Source organism: Crocuta crocuta, unplaced genomic scaffold (assembly GCF_008692635.1).
Source record: "Crocuta crocuta isolate KB4526 unplaced genomic scaffold, BGI_CrCroc_1.0 scaffold486, whole genome shotgun sequence".
Classification (NCBI taxonomy): Eukaryota; Metazoa; Chordata; class Mammalia; order Carnivora; family Hyaenidae; genus Crocuta; species Crocuta crocuta.
The window spans coordinates 1317188-1322870 of NW_027529794.1; positions in this window are offsets into that span (position 1 = coordinate 1317188).

The following is a 5683-nucleotide window of genomic DNA, read 5'->3' on the forward strand; positions in this document are numbered from 1 at the left end:
CCTCCTAGATAACAGAAGAATGAGATTTAATCATAAGACTACAGAATGCTCTCCCCGCCTCATACCATATCACCACACCAACAAGGTCTAGTATAATGACAGAAGATTGCAACTGATAAGAGGCACAGGGACAGTTTCCCTGAAAATGACTATTTAGGGAAAACTAAAGACAACAGAGAAATAGAGGAATTTGGAGCCTTTGGCACTTAGAGATACAGTTAATACTACAAACATATCAGCTACTACCCAGATTAACATAAGTTGGTATATTAGATGGCCTATTTACCTCTGTTACTAATACCTGATACAACATTTCTAGCTTTCACCAAAGACTTACAAAGTATGCCAAGAGGCAAGAAAAACACACACACACAGTCTGAAAAGACAAAGCAACAATCAGAGTAGGACTCAAATATGATACAGAGATTTGAATTATCACATGAGGAATTTAAAATAAATACGATTAATTATGTTAAGGCCTCTAAGAAAAAAGTAAGCAAAGGCAGGAAATATGGGTAATGTAAATACTAAGATATAAACTAAGAAATAATCAAATGGAAGTACTACAAATCAAAAACACCCTAACATAAAGGAAGTGTGCCCTTAACAAGCTCATCAGTAGGCTGGACAAAGCCAAGAAAGAATCACTAAAATTGAACACAGATCCATAAAAACTTTCCACACTAAAATGCCAAGAGAAAAAATATGAAACGAAAAGAACATTCGAAAACCAAGGGATAGGGGCATCTGGGTGGCTCAGTCAGTTGAGAGTCCAACTCTTGATTTTGGCTCAGGTCATGACACCAGGATCAGGGGATCCAGCCCCATATGGGGCTCATGTGGAGCCTGATTAAGATTCTCTCTTTCTCTCCTCCTTCCCTCTGCCCCTATCTCCCTCTTTCTCTAAAAGAGAAAATAAAATAAAATGAAAAGAACCAAGGGACAATTTCAAAATAGGTAACATGTAAATGAATTACAAGAAGGAAAGAAAATGGAAAATTAATATTTGAGGTAATAAGTACCAAAAATTATCCAACACCAGTAACAGAGATGAAATCTTAAGTCCAGGAAACTCACTGAACAGCAAATAAGTATTTTGAAAGCTACATCCAGGTGTACCATATTCAAACTGCAGAAAACCAAAGACAAAGAGAAAAATTTTAAGAGGAACCATGGTGGGGCATGGTTGGGGTAGGGTATCTTCTAGGAACAAGGACAAGTACTACAGCAAACTTCGCATCAAAAACCATGCAAGTAAAAGACAGCAGAGTGACACATTTAAAGGGGTGAAAGAAAAAACTCCCACCAATCTAGAAGTCATTATCCAATGAAATTATACTTCAAAACAAAATGAGAAATGAAGTCTTTCCCTGACAAAACCTGAGGTATTTCAGTACAGCAGACTTTCCCTGTAAGAAATATTAGAAAAAAATTTTCAGGAAGAATTAAAATGATATGGGTCAAAAACTAGGTTCTACATGAAGAAAGGAAGAACATCAGAGATGGATAAAGAAAGATAATGTATTTTATTTTTCTTATTCTTATCTTAACTAAATTATTAAGTGTTTAACTTAATAACACAGTAAAAATGGATTGAGTGATTATAACATGAGGATAGTGACACAAACGACAGTGTCAAAAAAGAGAAGGGAAGAATTGGATACTCTTATAAATAACAATAACAGCACTACACATGAAGAAGTGTAGTATTATTTGATAGGAGACTCAAATTAGATAAAGACATTTATTTCAAACACTAGGGAAATGGCTAAAATTTTTTTTTGAAAACAGGTATAATTGATATGCTAAGAGAGGAGATGAAATGGAGCATATATAATGCTCAATTATAATGAGGAAAGGTAGAAAAAGAGGGAAAATAAAAAACAAATATGACATATATAAAAGTTACAAGTATATGAATATTAATCCAAGTATTTCAGTAATTACATTAAAAGTGAAATAGTCAATTAAAAATTTAAAAATAATGATTGTCAGAGTGGATTCATAAAAAAGATACAAGTATATGTTGTCAATAAACAACCTACCTAAAACATAAAGAGTCATAGATTACAAGAACAAGAAAAAAGATATATTATGCTACCATTAATAAAGAGAATTCTACATCTGGAATGATTATGTGAGGAGCTCTGTAGACTATTCCCTGGTAAAACAAGCAAAGGTGGTGAAATTATTAAAAAAAAAATAAGTATCTGGTAATTGTACTGAAGGAATACAGCAAATAAAGAAATGTCCTTTCAAAAAATACACTAAAACTTGGTAGAAACAGTGACAGTCAGTAACATTTGAACCATGACTCACTCCACTCCTCCCATAATTCCCTCCTTCAGCTCAGCTTGAGGAGAGCTCCATTCCAGGTGGGTGTGTCCAAAAAAATAATCCTCCCTCCCTACTCAGCTCCCAGTAAAAGGTTACTCTATTTCACTGGAAGGAGCAGGTGCCAGTATTTCTCATTCCTTCCAATTCCAAGATAAAGCATCTAAAATTACTTGTTTGTACATCTGAGAAGTTGGGGTCATCCTTTCTTTTACTCATCTCCCTCCTCTCTATAAACATAAGCTCTACCCTAAGAGCAATAAATCAAGAATACTGGTGTCCTGATCACTCTCGCTTCAGTTCTTTCATAGGATAGAGATGCCACACAGGGAGAGGCAAGGCAAGAAGATCAGAAACTATTGGCTGCCCAGCACTTGTGAAGAAATCTGTATTTTAAAAGTATTAAAAAATTTTTAATGTGGACACTTGTGGGGATGACCACTGGGTGTTATGTGGAAACTAATTTGACAATAAACTATTTGGAAAAAAAATTTTTTAATGTATTAATTTTAGATAATGCAATCTTCCAAATGTGCTAACCATCTGTAATACAGAGGTGCATTAATTAATGATAAAGGGGTTAATTTCTCAACAGCACCTTACAATCCTAACAATACAAGAGTGAAAACATGATAGAAGTGAAAGTAAAAATAAACAAATCCACTGTTATTTTTGGAGACTTGGATACCCCTTATGTCAGCAATTAATAGACTAAGCATAAAAGCAGTAAGGGTATATATGATATGAATGACACTATCAATCATTTAAGACTCAGTGACATTATAGAAGATTCCATCCAACAACAGCAGAATATACATTTATCTCAAACTTACATGGAACATTCATCAAGATACGCCACATTCTAGGTAATAAAACACACCATACAAAATTTATAAAAATAGAAATCACTAAATTAATTATCTCAGACAACAATGGAATTAAACTGGAAATCAGTAACAGAAAGATGGCTGGGAAATTCCAAATATTTCAAAATTTAGTAACATACCAATAAATAATCCATGATCAAAGACAAAGTTTCAAATATTTTAAAAATATTTTGAATTAAATGAAAATGGCAATACAATTTATCTAAATTTGTAGGATGCAGTGAAAGCAGTGCTTAGAAGGATATTAACAGCAAAGACCTAAAATCAATCAAAATGGACTTGGGTTTTTAAGTGAAAATTACAATTAAGAAAAATGTTATCATTAATTTCATCTATATTTACTGACCATCTCTCATATGCCAGGTATTGTTCTAGGTGCTGGGGATATAGGAATGAACAAGCTCACATTTTAATGGAGATAGGTGAACATTAAACAAGTAAATGAGTAAAGAAAATGCTTTCTGATGACCATGAGTAATGTAAATAAAGCAGAACTGGGTAATGTGACAAGTGTTAGAAGGAAGAAGTAACACTTGATGTGACTAGGGTGATTAATTGTGCCTAAGGATATGACATTCAACAGAGACTTTTATGACACTATGTACAGTATCACCCTTAAGCATCTCTTTCCAACTGCTGAGGGTTTTTTTTTTAATCTTAGAGAATATGTTTGTCTTTAATTTTTTCACATCCCATTTTATGATGATTTATCTATCATATACATTGAGCCTTATATATTTATATTTGCTTATAAGCAAATTTTAAAGGCAGGCACTTCTAGATTTTCCTAAGCAAACACAAACATGTACGATATTAAGTAACAGATAAATGCTTTTATAAAGAAAAAATATTACTAGTATCAGAGAGGGGAAACATATTTTAAAATCTTAAAATTTGACATTTTACTTACAAAAAATTTCAAATATTATATATCCAGGAGTACAAAACGGTTAAGTATCCAAAAATACCTGGTTAAGTTTCCCAAAATTACATCTTTTGCCAAACCCAAAGGGTTGATACTTCAACTTTAATCAGACAATGACGCCATGGAAAATAAGTATCAGTGTATTAAAAAGTAAGGTTAAGAAAGACCAAAAAAAGCAAGGTTAAAGTATGTGTATTCTGGTTTCTGAAATTCAATCAGGTGCTTGACCTAATCTGTGCATAATCAGTTGTTTAATTTTGTATAGACAAAGCTAATAAAAACTAAATAGGTGGGCAAGTAAGTAGGTTCTTAACACATAAATTTTGTGCAATAGGTGTACTGTTGCTGATATCTATGATTCAAATATGCCATTTAGTCAACAATTGCCTTTTATTCTGGCACCCTGCAGAAGGAGTAACGCACAAAGACTGGTCTCTAACCCACAGATGTGACCTCCCTTTATGCCACATATAATTCTCCTGAACAGGTCCTACAATGATAATACCACATTATCTCTGATGGTCTAAACTAGCAGGCCACACAACCAGCTAAATAGCAACTTATTTCACCTCATATGAGGAAGTTATACCAGATGATCTCTGACATTCTAGGCTTCAACATTATTTTTCTAAAGGATGCTTAGTATGTTTTTGCTCCTCTCTTAGTTTTTGGTTATTTTAAGCCTTGTAAAAACAGGTTATCTCCGCCCGATTTTACAGCGAGATGTCTGATATCCACTGCATTTGGTAAAAATGTAGGTCTGGACATATTCCTCATCACTGTATTTCTCATCTCTAGGCTTATTCATTTCCAATTACTGTGTCCAGTTCAGCTTTTTTTTCCCCATCTCCTCGACTCAAGTACTCAAGCCATGTCTTTGTCATCCTTGCTTTATCTGAACATGGAGGTGTATGTGGACTCCTAATATGTAGGCTGCATCTTCCCACAGGTATCTAAATCCTGATTCTAGCAGTCCTCAGGGTGAGAATACTGGCTCAGCTTTCTGTGAAAAAGGAATGGGAAACTGACCATCATTACTACATATTTCCAATTTCCTTGCTAGGATAATTAATGCTTTACAACTTGTCAAAGGTGCACATTATTCATTACAACAGGCCACACCTTTTCTATTAGCTTTTTTGTAATATTGGCAGCTTTATTATTAACTAGTACATATCATATTCTTGTTTTGTTTTATATTTTATATGTACCTTGCTATTAACATATTTGCATATAATTTACTGAATTAAATTGAAACAGGGTTGTCAGATTTATTAAGTTGAAATAATTCAAGTATGTTAAACCTCTACCAAACATAGTTTTAAAACACAATGTGTCAGCATGGTATGCTTACCTGGATACTATTTAAGTTCTAAATCTAAATAAAACAAGTTTATTTGGGCTTGAACAAGTTGTCATCTGTGCTTATAATCTGTAGAAGGCTGGTGATTAACTTCATAGTCTGAACAATTCTAACTTATGAGATCTTACCAGCTGATAGGGAAAATTTTTTTTTTCAAATGGCCATCTGCACCTC